Source organism: Struthio camelus, chromosome 24 (genome assembly GCF_040807025.1).
Source record: "Struthio camelus isolate bStrCam1 chromosome 24, bStrCam1.hap1, whole genome shotgun sequence".
Taxonomy (NCBI): domain Eukaryota; kingdom Metazoa; phylum Chordata; class Aves; order Struthioniformes; family Struthionidae; genus Struthio; species Struthio camelus.
In genome coordinates, this window is record NC_090965.1 from 6,590,159 (window position 1) to 6,603,192 (window position 13,034).

At 67.5% G+C, this 13,034-nt stretch overlaps 1 protein-coding gene across 6 annotated transcripts in view; it reads left to right on the forward strand.

Annotated features, from left to right (window-relative positions):
• Positions 1–438: 438 nt before the first annotated feature.
• ATP2B4 (ATPase plasma membrane Ca2+ transporting 4) overlaps positions 439–13,034 on the forward strand; it is a 51,509-nt gene continuing 38,913 nt past the window's right edge. For 3 of the 6 annotated variants that reach the window (XM_068917886.1, XM_068917880.1, XM_068917887.1), the window contains exon 1: positions 439–585. The gene's annotated coding sequence lies outside the window, so the exon portion shown is untranslated. Of the gene's footprint in view, positions 586–3,880; positions 4,795–11,839; positions 11,859–12,134; positions 12,236–13,034 lie in introns of those variants that run through there. The other 3 variants (XM_068917884.1, XM_068917882.1, XM_068917883.1) reach the window with 3 other exon arrangements.

Here is a 13,034-nt window from a genome sequence, read left to right on the forward strand (position 1 = left end):
TGGGGATGTGCATGCACCACACTACCTTGGTGGGGTGCATGCCGCTTGGGGGTGCATGTCCTGCACTGATCTGGGGGGGGTCAATAGTGCTTGGGGGTGCATGCACCACACTACCTTGGTGGGGTGCATGCTGTTTGGGGGGTGCATGCCCTGCACTGACCTGGGGGAGGGGTCAACAGGGCTCAGTAGTGCTTGGGGATGTGCATGCACCGCACTGCCTTGGTGGGGTGCATGCTGCTCGGGGGTGCATGCACGGCACTAACCCGAGGGGTCGATACCGCCGGGGGGGTGCATGCCCTGCACTGACCTGGGGGGAACCCGCAGCACTTGGCGGTGCATGCACCGTCCCGTCCCGTCCCCCTTAACGGCCGGCGGGGCGAGCCGCCACCTTAAGAGAGTCCCGCCCCCGGCGGCGGGGACCCGCCCCGGCCCGGCCCGGCCCGGCCCGGCTCGGCGCGGGTTGCCATGACAAGCAGTTTCTCCCGCTAGCGCCGGAGCTGCCGCCGCCCTCCTCCTCCTCTTCCTCCGCCGCCCCATGGCCGCCCGCGGGGGCTCCGCCGCCAGCCGGGCCGCGGCGCCGCGCCGGTGAGTGCGGGGCGGTGCAAGGGGGGGGGGGAGGCGCTGCCCCGACCCGGGCCGCCCCGCCGGGAGCGGGCGAGTCCCGGGGCTTCCCCCCCCCCCACCCCAACCCCGGGGCAGAGGTGCCCGGGCGGCTCCCCGCCGTGTCAGCCGCTCTCCCGCGGGGCAGGGGCTAGCCGTCGGGGCGCTGCGGGGGCGAGCGGGTGGCGGGGTGCCCCGGCTGGCCGCGGCCCAGTGCGCAGACGGGGAGGGCAGCCGGGGCGCTGCAGGGCGCGCCGGGGCGAGGCTGCGCTGCGCTGCGCTGCGCTGCGGCGGGGTTCAGCCGCTGGCAGGGAGGCGTGTGCGAGCAGCGGCGTGCTGCAGGTGGGATGCGACCCCCCCCCCCCCCACCTCCTCAGCCGGCTGGGTTGGGGGGCACGGGGAAGGCGGGCGGAGACGTGCCCGAGGGCGCAGTCTGCAGCGGTGCCGGCGCCGGGCGCATCCGGCAGCAGCAGCAGCAGGTGGGAGGCAGCGGTGAGGGTCGCGCTGGGGGCGTTGCATCCTCGCCGCCGCAGGGGACCTGCGACTTGCGGCCCGCCCTCGGGGGACGCGGCGCCGAGGAGCTAGCCGTGCTCGGCGCTGTCGGGGGGGCAGCGCTGCCTGGCCTGGCCTGGCCGCGGAGGCGGGAGGCGAGCGCTGCGGCTCGGGCGCCGTCTCCGCGCTGCCGTCGTGCCGCTGCCCGGAGCTGCAGCTGGGCACCGAAGGGAAGGGCAGGCGCTGCGACGGGGGGGGGGTGCGTGTGCGAGTGTGGAGGAGGGGGAGTTACTTGCGGCAGCCCAAGGACAGGCTGGGGGAGGAAAGGTGTTTGCAAGGTTGGCTCTTGCGTTTCCCTAGGGGGGCAGGCGCCCGCCTGGAGCGCAGGGAGGCTGCCGGCCCCGGCGGGGCGGGGGAGCCGGATCCGGCCGTCGGTCGCGCTGGGAGCGCAGCGCCCGGGCACCGCACCGCGCCGCACCGCGCCAGGCGCGTCCCCCCTGCTGCCTGCACCAATCTGCCCGGGCAAATGCACAGCGGGGGGGGGGGGGGAGAAGAAACCAACCCCCCCCCCCCCCAAAAAAAAAAAACCCCAAAAAGCAACGAAGCGCTGGCGCACACGGCTAGCGGACGGGGGCCCTTGGCCGCTGCCCGCGCCCTAGGCCGGTCGGCAGCGCTGCGCCCCGTCGAGCATCTGCTTTGAATCCGCCCGGGGGGACCTGGGTGCCCGGGCTGGGGGCGGGGGGTCCCACCTCGGCCCCCCTGCGCCCGAGGGGGCCGCGCAGACCCTGGGCGCAGGGTGGTCCCTCCCTGTGCGGCCGGAGGTAAGCCTGGAGCTTGAAAGGGGGAGGGAGGGACAATAGGTTATTGTCCTCTTATCTCTGGAGAGCTGAGGTCGGGTGGGGGGGAGGGTGGGGGTCGGGTTGCCGAGCTCAAAGCAGCGCAGCCTGTTCCTGCCTGGCGGGACGGGACGGGACGGGGCGGAAGCCAGCGGCCCTCGGGGCTGCCGACCGACGAGGGGCCCCGCGTCCCCGAGGGGGCCCACCCGCTCCGGCGCGCCGCCCTTGCCTCTGCCTGGCTCCCGCCGGTGCCCTCAATCTTTTGCTTCCTTGAGCAAACTGAGATGCACCTGAATTATTTAGCCACGAGCGAGAGGAGCTGACGCCCCCCGCGCTCCTCCCGTCCTGGCCGCCCCGGTCCCCGGGGAAGCCCAGCCGTCCCCACCGGTGGCGGTGGCGTGGGACTGGCGCTGGCAGGGCCACCTGGCCCGGCCGCCCCGGGGAACGGAGCACCGAGCGCGCTCTGGGTGAATGAACGGGAAGAGTTGGGTGGTCCTGGAGGCCTCCCGAACGCTGCGTGCCCTTCGGTTCCCCAAAGCCCGTTCAAAGCAGTGGACTGTGTGCTTGGGTGTAAGATTTTTGCTGTTGTTGTTGTTCTTGTTTGTTTTTTCATTTCTGTTTCTTCTCCCTGCCCAGTGCCCGGCCAACCGTGCCGGTGTCGAGGCGCGACGGAGGAAGCGCCCGTGCTGGCTGCGTTCCCGCCGCCTGAGCGGAGCGAGGCAGCGCCCGGCCGCGGCAGCGCGCGGGTAGCCGAGAGCCCGCTGCAGAGCCACGCCGCGCCGCCCGGGGTTGCGGGTGCCGCGCTGGGAGCGGCTCCTCCCGAGGAGGCTGGAGGGACCTCTGGAAAGCGTTGGCTCCCTCCCGGAGGGGGGGAAAGGAGTTTCTGGCCCTGGGGAGGTGGTGCAAGCGCTGCAAGTAGTGGCTGGAGAGGGCAAAGGGTGCTTTTCTGGGTGCTTTTCTTTTTTTTTTTTTGGAATGGCAGGAGATGGTGCTAGAGGGAATTCCCCGTGCTGGCTCGCAGCCGTCGAGGTGCGCCCAGCCCGCCCCGGCTCCTGCAGCGCGCCGTGCACCCTCGCCGTTAGCGTGCAGCAAGGCGCAGCCCCGCGCCGGTGCGCGAGCAGCTGGGACCTGCTGCCACGAGGCCTCGCTGGCGCTGGCAGCGGCTCCCGGAGAGGCAGAGCAGGGCCGTAGCGGGGCACCGGCCCTCGGGCAGGGTGAGTAAGAGCGGGAGGGACAGGACGGGGGCGAGCCTCGGGCTCTGCCATTGTTTTGCAGCAGAAAGAAGCAGGGTGGAGCTGCAGACGGGAGTTCCCCCCCACGCGCCCCGAGGCGCTGGGGAAGCGGCCGCCTGGGAGCGGAGCCCGCGCCTCGCTCCACCCGCGGCGCCCTGCACGCTCCCCGCTAGGCCACGAGCGGAGTTTGCCGGCTGGGCAGCGCCTGCGCCGTCCGGGAAACTCCCCGCCGCAGGAGCCCCCGGGGGGTCGCGAGGGGCTGGGGCCGCGCGGAGCCCGGCGCTGAGCAGCTCCGCCGGCCACTGCAGGGAGTCGCTTCCTCGGTGTGCCCGTTTCCTGCCCCTCTTCTCTCCGCCGGCAGTCCCGCTCCGTGCACGCAAGGCTCTGGGAAGGGCTGGAGGCTCCGGGCTTCCTCGTCCGGGGCCCCTCCCCGCCGGGGGAGGCCGCTCGGTGCTCCTGGCAAATCAGTGCTGCGCTCTCGGAGCTGGAGGAGAGCCCGGGCTAAACCCAGAGCCGACCGGGGAGCGGGGCCCCGCTCTGCTCCCCTTCCTCCCCAGCTGCGGCGGCGGCGGACGTGCGGGCTGCTGCGGGGGCGAGGCGTTTCGACGCGGGGAGGCCGTGATGCTTGACGCGACCTTAGCGATGGGATGCGGATGCTGAGATGGGGGACGGCCACCTGAGTGTGCAAAGAGGTGCTGCCTCCTTTGGCTTCTCTGGCAGCCCTTGTGTTCCCAAACTTATTTGTCTTGCTGGAGACTTTTGGGAGTGGATCCCAAACGGGGTCGAGGTGCTGTTTGCGCCTGGGATGCTGATCCTGTTGGCTTCCTGCGGACCTCCTGGTCTGGGTGGATGGAGGCAGAGATGGCGTTACCAGCATGCATGTGGAGAACCATGCATGGGAGAGGAAATACGTTGGTCTGAGTGAGCTGGGAATTTGAACCCGTCCCTCTCGCCCTGCGTGGCTTCTGGCTCTGCTGCTGATGCCCTCAGTGCTGGTGACCGAGATGCCTCTGCGAGGAAGCAGCTCTGAGCGTTGATGCACTGAACAGAGGAGAGGACGATGTGCCTTTCCCACCTTCCTTCCTTTTAAAGCCTTGGTGTAGGCAAAGCCTCCTGTGATGAGTAGGGACCGCTGTGACCCGCTAGAGGCGGAGGGATGCCCAGGCGGTGGCTCGCTGGCCGGGCTGAGTCAGCCCAGAGCTTCCCGGTGACACTGGAACGTGGGTCCTGTTCCCTGGGTTTGGGTCCAGCCCCGGCGTTTGCCCAGCGTTTCGGCCGGCTGTGGGAGCCACGTTCCCTGGCACCTCCTGCCAGGGCTTCCTGAGGCTGAACTAATGAAACACCTGACTTTGATGTTTTAATTAGCCGCTTTTGAGCTTTAATGCTGAGGGATAATAGAGTTTCCATGGGCTTATAAAACCTGCCCCTCTATTTGTTCATGGCAAATAAGGTGGGGGGGGGAGAAGGAAAAAAAGCCAGCGTGAATAAAGAAAGGAAGAAAGCAAGCGCTTGAGACATGCAGAGCACATGACAACCCGCTGGTGTGTCACTCGCCTGGACGGTGACTCTTTAAAGCACTAATTAAGTAACTGGGATCCTCTGAGGGTTTGTTCGGAGGCTCTTACAAGCTCTCTGTGAGTAACAGATGAGTTGAACACGCTGCCGCCTTCGTGAGCTGCTGGGAGGGGTCTCGCTTTTACCGGTGGGACACGGAGACGCGGTGACGTGCCCACGCGGGGCTGGGAAACGGGGTCACGGGTGGCTCGGGCAGGAGCTCCTGCGGGGACGGCTTCGCGTCCTTCCCCCGGAGGAGCCGGCAGCCCCCGAGGGCAGGGGGCGCGGGAAGGATGCCAAGGGCTGCCGGAGCCGGTCCCCGGAACGGGGGCGTCGCGGCGGGGGGACGTCGCGGCGGGGGGACGAGGCAGCAGCCGCCGAGCCGAGCAGCTGGCCGCTCGCCTGCTGACGGGGGACGCTAGCTTTTACACCTCCCTGGCAGGGGTGAGTCGGCGGCGGGGCTGCGAACGGGCTCCGGCGGTCGAAGGAGCCGAGCACCCCTGCGTCCTCGGGCTGCGGGAAGTCTCCGTCCCCTGTATTGTATTTTATTTTCCCATGTGCTGTCGGTGTATTTTTCCCCCCTGCTAAACCAGCCAGGAGTTGGTGTGTCAGCGCAGAGTGCAGCGTGTAGGAGTCCCTACCCGGAAGAGTTTGTCCGCCCGGGGACGAGGAGGAAGGAATACGATCCCTCCTTTGCGGACCGGGAACCGGGCGCGCTGCGCTTCCCGCGGCGCCGGAGGGCGGCCGGCGTCCCGCTGCCGGCGCTTAGCGCTGGCCTCCTGCTCCATCGCGGCTGGCAGGGGAGGGCTCTGCGCCGCCGGTCCCGCGACTCCTCCGCCACGGAGGCTGTTGCCATCTCCGCTTCGTTTCCGACGGGGAAAGGTCAGCCCTGCCTAGTGCACCGCCAGCCCTGGAAATAAGCTGGAGCCTTCTGCCGGAGGTCCCGGCCGGCGGCCCCTCGGTGACAACCCCGGCTGCTGGGTGTCTTGCGGAGGCTGATCCCATCTTCCTCCTCCTCCTCCCTGGGCAGAGGAAGATTAATGCTGGGGGAAGGATTGAGCTGGGCAGTGCTGATGCCAGCCGGAGGGTGAATCCCACCCCCGTGCCGAGCTGGGTGGGGGGCGGAGGGGAGGGCTGAGGCCCGATGCAGGCGGTTCAGCAGTGGCCGGATCCCCTGGTCTCGGTGCTGGGGGTGTCGGGGGGGGGGGATGGCAGCAGTAAAAGCTCCGCTTTGCAAAGCCGCCTTTGCCAGGGCTGAGAGCCGAGAGGGCTGCTCACCGGCTCCTTCGTTCCTCAGGCTAAAAATAATCCGCTGGCCCGCGCAGCGGTGCGCTGTGTATCTGTTACCGCCGGGGGGGCCGCGGGGCCAGGCGCCCCCGTGGGTCGGCGCCGGGCCGGAGGGGGTCCCACGGGAGAGCTGGGGGCCACGGCGCTCTGGCCGGGCTGGGCTGGGCCTTGGAGTGACCTTTGCTCTTTGAGCATCGGATTTAGTGATCGGATTTTCAGGTCTGGGCTCAGATTTCGGGCAGAAGGTGTCTGGTTTTAAGCATGGTTTCCCAAGATGCTAATTAAGGACCCTGCTGCGGCAGCTAGAGCTTTACTGTCCCTTCTCCTCTCCCTCCTGCCCCGGAGATGGTCAGCAGCCCTCTCTCCGCTTGCCTGCCTGGACCCGGGGCCTGCACGTGCCCTTTTTCCTTTTTATTATTGTTATTGCTGTTTGCTGCTGCGAGTTGCAGACCTCAGAAATGCTGATGCTTCAGCTCGTCTCAGCCCTCCCAGGGGCTTAGTGGCGTGGCATCGCCGTGCTCGAGCTTTTTTTCATCTCTTCCCACCCTCTCGCAAGCTCCTTGGAAGTAACCCCGAGTTGGTCAAAGCGCTCGGCCGGCCGGGGCAGACCTGGGGCTGTGCCGAGCAGATGCGTTTTAACTCGAGGTGGAAAAGCCGCGCTCCTGCCGCGTGTCCGCTGCCGCGGGCAGGCGTGAGGATGAGCTGGAAGGTGGCTCGGTCCTCTGAGCATCTTCCCATCTCGGGTCTTCGGGCAGGGACCAGAGCCCCAGCCTTGAAGTTTGCTCCGAAGAGCGTGTGCCTAGATTTGGGCTGCTGGAGGTGTGACTTGGGGCAGGGACGCTCCCGGTCCTGCCCAGGATGGGCACCCGCGGCGGTGAGCTCCTCCAGGCAGTCGTGGGTCAGGAGAAGCGATGGGCGCCGGCGGCACGTACGGAAAACGCTCCGTGAGCTATCGCCGTAGCCGGCAAGCGGCGACGTGCGGGACGGCCTCCGCGACGGTGACGGCCGGGAGCAGCCTGGGGAATGGCCCGGACTGGGACGGGGCTCGCGCTCCGGCGCGAACGGGACTTGGAAACTCTTCCTGCCTCCGGGCCGAGGAGAGGAGCGCGGGCGGGCAGCTTGGTTTGGGGCTCTGCCGGGGTTCGTTTCGCGATGGCGATGCCGAGAGTGGCACTGGCGCTGCCGGGCTAGCAGCGGAGTAACCTTGAGTTACGGGTGGGTTGGACTGTCGGGCTGTAAAAACACTTGATTTGTGCGGTGTAAGGCTATGGAGGAAGGTGACACAGCGCGTGGCAGTTGTGCTGCTGCAAAATACGGGGAAAACCGTAATAACCTGCCTTAGACGAATTCCTTAGCGCGGAGGGTTTATCGCACGCGCTTGGTGAAGCTGGCGGAGAGGTCTGATCCCCTTTGCCCGGGGACAGAGGGGGAAGCGGCGGTGAATCAGCTGAAGAGAGCTGGGACCATAAACTTGGCTTCGCTATGGAAAAACTGAAGGCATGGCTGGTGTTTCCTGGGTGTCCTCGCGCAGACGTAGCCGTGAGTCACCGCATCCTGCTTGTGCGTATGCTTGGGAAAGTGCCGGCGCTGAGAACTTTCCTCGGGGAGGACGGGCCGCAGCCGAGCCGGCTCCGGGTAGCTCCCCGAAGGAAGCGCGGCCCTCCGCGCCCGCCACCCGGGGACGCGCCGGACACGCTGGAGGGACGGTTCCCGCAAGCGGAAACGCTCGTGTCCTGGGTCATGCTGCGAAAGTGTAAAACTCCGCAGCCTGCATTTTCCAGCCTGACTAGTGCGGGTTATTTTTAGGTGTCCAAATTAAGCTTGTCTAAATGATGCCTTTGAGGTTTTACTTGGGGGGGAGGAGGGGTGAAGTGTTATTTCCCAAGTGATGAATTGCTCTTCGAGCTGACCCCAGATGGACTATGCCAAAACAAATGGGAGGACCAAACCAGCTGACTGTAATCATGCAATATCTCCTCCTTGGAGAGCTGCAGAGCATCTGTGTGTCTGGGCGCGCGTTTGCCCCAGGACATCCCATGCTCGCTCGGGGAAGGAGAAAGCAGCCAAGACCCACTCGCCTCCCCTTGGGTAAAAACCAGCCGCATAACCTCATCCTGCTACCTGCTTCTCCATGCCCGGCAATCCGCTGTGCCCCCTGCGAGCTGCCCTCGAAAACATCATCCTTCTCTGCTAAATGCTTAATCTGTGGGCTCCTCTTCCCGGGGGCAGCTCGGATTACTCGGGCGCGTGCCGCTGCTGAGCGCGGCTCCCCGAGGAGGCGTCTGCGTGGGCTCCTGGGGGCGAGATGCCCCGTCGGCCCGGAGGCTGCCGGCTGCCTGCGGGCAGGGCTGCGCTCCGCCGGCTCCCGGGGCTAGCACCCGCTTTGCTGTCGGCGCGGTGGCCAGAGCGGGACCTTCCCGAGCCTGCGGGCAGCTGTGGGCCGGGCCGCGCTGGGTGCGGGCTCTGGTGAGCCAAATCCTTGGGCGGCTTGGTCTGGGTCCTTTTTCTCTGCTAAGCTCTCCAAGGCTGAGACTGTTGCGCCAGCTCCTGACCTGCCGCTTTTCATCTCCTTCCGTTTGTTGCTTCCCTTCTTCTTGGCTTTGCTTTTCCGGTTCTTTGGTCCGTCCCTCTCCGTCCGTGCCCGCCGCGCGCCCGGTTTCACGTCGCGAGGTGCCAGCGTGAGCATCCTGCGCCTTGTTTATCTGGCTGCTGGGCGCAGCCTCGGGGTGGAGCGCGTGGCATTTCCTCCTTTTCCCTTCCCGGCAGCATCTGCCTGTTCCTCCGCAGGGCGGGCAGCGGGCGATCCTGGGGCATCTCCGGCCTCCTGCGGCCCAACGTGAATCGCATCCAGTCCTTGCAAGGTGGCGCGGACGGGGCTTCTGCAGCGCGGCGGGGCGCGGGAGCCCTCGGCTCCTTCGGCTGCGCCGCGCTGCCCTGTCCGCCGCCGACGCTCGAGGCGTCTCCCGCCCTGCCTGGCGCTGCGTGAAGGGGACTGTCCCCTTTCCCTTGGGATCCTCCCTTCCTCCTCCCGCTCAGCTGTTCGTCCCCCTCCGCGGTGTCCCCCGAAACCTTGCTGTGCCCCGTCCCCGCTCGAGGGGATCGGCTTGGGCACGGCGGCTCGGAGAGGCCGGGGGCTCCCCGAACGTGTGCCGCCCGGCGCAGGGGACCGGTGCGGCTCAGCGGGCGGGCTGCCAGGGCGGCAGCGCTCTCCCCGAGCCGGCGGGTGCCGAAACCAGCAGGCTTCGCCCGCGCTCCCCAGCATCGCACCCGGCGCTTGGCGTTCCCGTGCTCCTGCTTGCACGGAGAGCAAAAACGTGTGCGGGGGGTGGCTGGGGAAGCTCGGGGCCGGGTTGCGGCGTGCGCGGCGATGCCGCGTGGGGTCTCCGGGGCGGGAGGAAGAGGAGGGATCCCATCCGCGCAAGACTCCACCTGCCGAGCGGCTTGTAGGTACTTTTTTGGCTGGGTGGCCAAGCGGGTAGCGGCAGGAAGCGCGTCCCCCCCGGGGTGCGAACGAGCACGTCCCCCTCGGGTCCCCCTCCCGGGTGTCGTCGGGGCCCGGCCGGGAGCTCGCTGGCTGCCATGGGGCCCCGGCGCGCGAGCAGGCGGCGCGCCGGGTTTGCTCCGTACGGATTGCCCTCCTGCGCCGCTCGCCGCCCCCTTCCACCCGGATCGCTGCGGTAATCTCCTGCCCTCTCGCTTCTAAAGCTGCTCTTATCCCCAGATTAGCGCCGGTGCTTAGACACCCACCTGGGTAAACGCCTGCGGAAGGAGGAGCTGCTAGCAAGCCTCCGGGCCCAGCGAGGACAGAGCGGCGAATGTCCCGCCGTCGCCTCCGGTGACCCCGGCACCGGGCTCGGGGGGCGCCGCGGCTTTCCCGCAGCCGCGGCGCAGGATGCTCGCGGGCGGTAGGGATTTCACGCCCGGGAAAGGGGGCTAGCCCCCTTTCCTTGGGTTACCGCTCCGGCCCGCAGCGGGGTTTGGGGCCCGAGGGGCTCGTCCCAGCCCGGCGGCTGCAGCCGAGGCCGCCGCTCCGGCGCGCGGCGGCCTCCCTGCGCCGGCTCAGCCTAGGTAAGGTGGCTCTTAAGTGTATCCGCGCTTAATTAAAGCATGTTAACGGTTTTAAAATGCATTGACACCTAGTGTAGGCAGAGGACCTAATAACTCTGGGAACGTGTTAGCTGGCTGCGGATTACCTTGGGGCTGCGGCTGGCGCTGGTGGGAAGTGTAGGTCTGACAAAGAGGCTTTGAAGAACAGATAGCACGTATTTTTTTCCCCTTTTTTATGTGTTTTTTTTTTTTTCCTCTTCCCTGTCGTCCCCCCACCCCGTTCAGCCATGCTCTGCTTGCACCCGTCCAGGCCCGACCAGGCTGGAGAAGGGGCTGTCCCGCACCCAGGGGATGCAGCCACGGACGGGGCGGGGGGCAGCAAGGGGTGGGCGCCGCGGGGGACCCCGCTCGCCCTGGGGCCTGGCCGCGGCGGCTGGCTCCGGCGCCGCGCCAGCAGGCGACTCTCCTGGCCGGCGTTTCGCTTCCCCCCACCCCGGCCCCGTTCCCGCGGGGGGGGGGGGGGGTGCGCAGGGTGCGCGTGTGCTTTTATTTTTTTAACAGATTCCTGCTATTTATTGCAGTAACTCGTTCTCCAGCCGCAGGATGTGCGGGGCGGCGGGGAGCGGCTTGCCGGCCACCCTGGGAACCTGGCCGCGGGCAGGGGGTCTGGGGGGCGCCCGCGCCTGCCGTGTTTCCCGTTATCCCGCGCGACGGGCTCGGATTAGCTGTTTGTTCCCCCCGCCCCTCCCCGTGCTCCCTTGGCCCATCTGGCTCCCTCCGCTTACTTATTGGTACATATTTTCCAGGCTCTGATTTGCCTCTTCGGCAGAGCTGCCGCTCTGCCCAGATTTGATCTCCCGATGATATCACAGGCGTTGCTCTGCAAGGGTCTAATTTGGTGCCTGGGATGCAGGCTTTCTTCCTTCGTATAAATATTGCCTTTCGGTCTTCTGTGTCTCTCCCGCTCTCCCTCCCTCCCTTTAATTAGACTTCTTACTGCATGGAACAGTTTGCAGTTATATATGGAAAACAGCCTACACTTTCCCAGGAGCGGGGCATGTCGGGAAGGGAAGCGGCGAGCAGCCGGCTTGCCCTCCCTGGGAGCCTGTGTGTTTTTCCTATCGCAGACACACTTTTGCCGTCTTTATTTTTTTAACCCTTTGGGGCAGGCTGGGGGCTCGCAGGCACCCCCAGTTGCTTACTCTTCCCCTTCGCTGCCTTCCCCCCCACCCCCCCCCGAAAATCTCCTTTTGGACTTTTCAATGGAAAAAATCCAGGCTTCTGGCTGGCTCGGTCCGGGGTGACTATCTCCTCTCCTGGCTCAAAGTTGTGAACCGGTGCTCGGAGCCCCGTTTGCCTGGGATGTGATCCGGAGCTGGGCTGCCCGGGAGCTGCTGCGAGGCGGTGCCGTGCCGCAGACCTGCGCGTCGCCTGGATTTGCAGCCTGGGGGAAGGCTGCGTCCCAGCCGCTGCCGCCTGCCTTGGGGTCGGGCCCCGAGCGCCGGGCTTTGTCCCGCCGCGTGCGAAGCCGCCGGCGCGGGGCTGCCGCGGAGCTGCTGGCCTCCGCCCTCGGCGGGGCGGCCGCGGCACGGCCGGCCGCTGCTCTGCCCAGCGCTCTCGAGCGGCTTCTGCTTCCCCTGCCTCAGTTTCCCTTGCTGTAAATCGAGAGGGATTTTTTTGTTGTTGTTTTTGTGTGTTTTGGGGTTGTGTTTTTTTTTTTTTCTTCTCCTTCCCTTTTGCACGTGCTTTTTCGTTTCGCCCAGCGAGGCCAGAGGAAGCGGCTTGCCTGGCGGAGCAGCGAGCGCAGAAGGTGAGTGGTGCAGTCGGGCCGCCCGCCCGGGCATCGCCTGGCGGTCCCCCCGCCGCCCCGGGGGCTGCCGGCGGCAGCAGGCCAGGGCACCCTCCGCCCCGGCTCGGGCGGAGGAGCCGCGCGGCGGGTGGGCGGGCGTTCGGGTGCTGCGGCGGTCGGCCGCAGGGTCCCCGCCGGCACCGCGGACGTGTCTCGCGGCTCCTGTTGGGAGGAAGTGGCGGGGCCTATTTTAAGCCCCCGGGGATGTGCAGGGCAGGAATCCCCTGTCCCTGTGTCAGGCCGCTAAAAATAACGCGGCCGTACCCATGTGTCCCGGCCGACCGCGCGCTCGCTCTCCGGCTGCTGTCTTGCCTGCGAGGCTCCCGCGTGCTCTGCAGGTTGGTTTTCGCACGCTGCTTTCTAGTTGTGGGTTTTTTTTTTTAATGCTAAGCCGTTTCCTGGCTTTTCCGCGGAGGGGTGCGGGAGCCGGGACCCCGGGCTCCGCTCGCAGCTTCGCGGCTGCAGGGCGCTGCTGCTGCCCTTGGGCACGTGGCTGCCTCGGTTTCCCCACCTGCCTGCGAGCCCGGCGCCGGGCTGCGGTCGGGGCTGCAGGCTCCGGTTTCCGGGCGCTGCCGGGGGCCGAGCGCGTCCCCAAACCTCGGCGGTTTCCGCAAGCGGCGGCGGGGTACGCGGGGTGCCCCCGGGGCCGGCGTGGAGCGCGGCAGGGCAGCTCGGGCCGTGTGTCGTCTCATCCCCGGCGGGCTCTTGCTCCAGCCTGTCTCGGTTTCCACGCGCAGCCTCGTTTTTAATCCCGTCCTTGCAGCTCGTGCCCTCTCCTCCAGCCGGCGGCTGACGCCCGCTCCGAGCATCGCTCCGGGTCCGCCGCTCTCCGCGAGCGTCCCGGCCTGGGAGCATCCGAGCGCGGAGCGCTCTGCCCGGCGGCGCCGGCCGCCCAAGCGGGTCGAGGCACGAGAAGGAGCCCTGCGCCTGGTTTGATGCCTTATTTCCATCAAGTTTTGTCGCCCCCGTTTTGAAGCCGGCCGAAGTCGCGAGCCTTTCCCTGCGCTCCTTCGAGCTCGCCGGCTTTCAGGCCTGCGAAGCCGAGCCCGTCGGAGCGGGGGGGGGAAAGCAGAGCTCAGGTGACGTTGTGCAACGCGCGGGACGGCTGCTGCCGTGTCCCCCCGGCGCTCGCGGCAG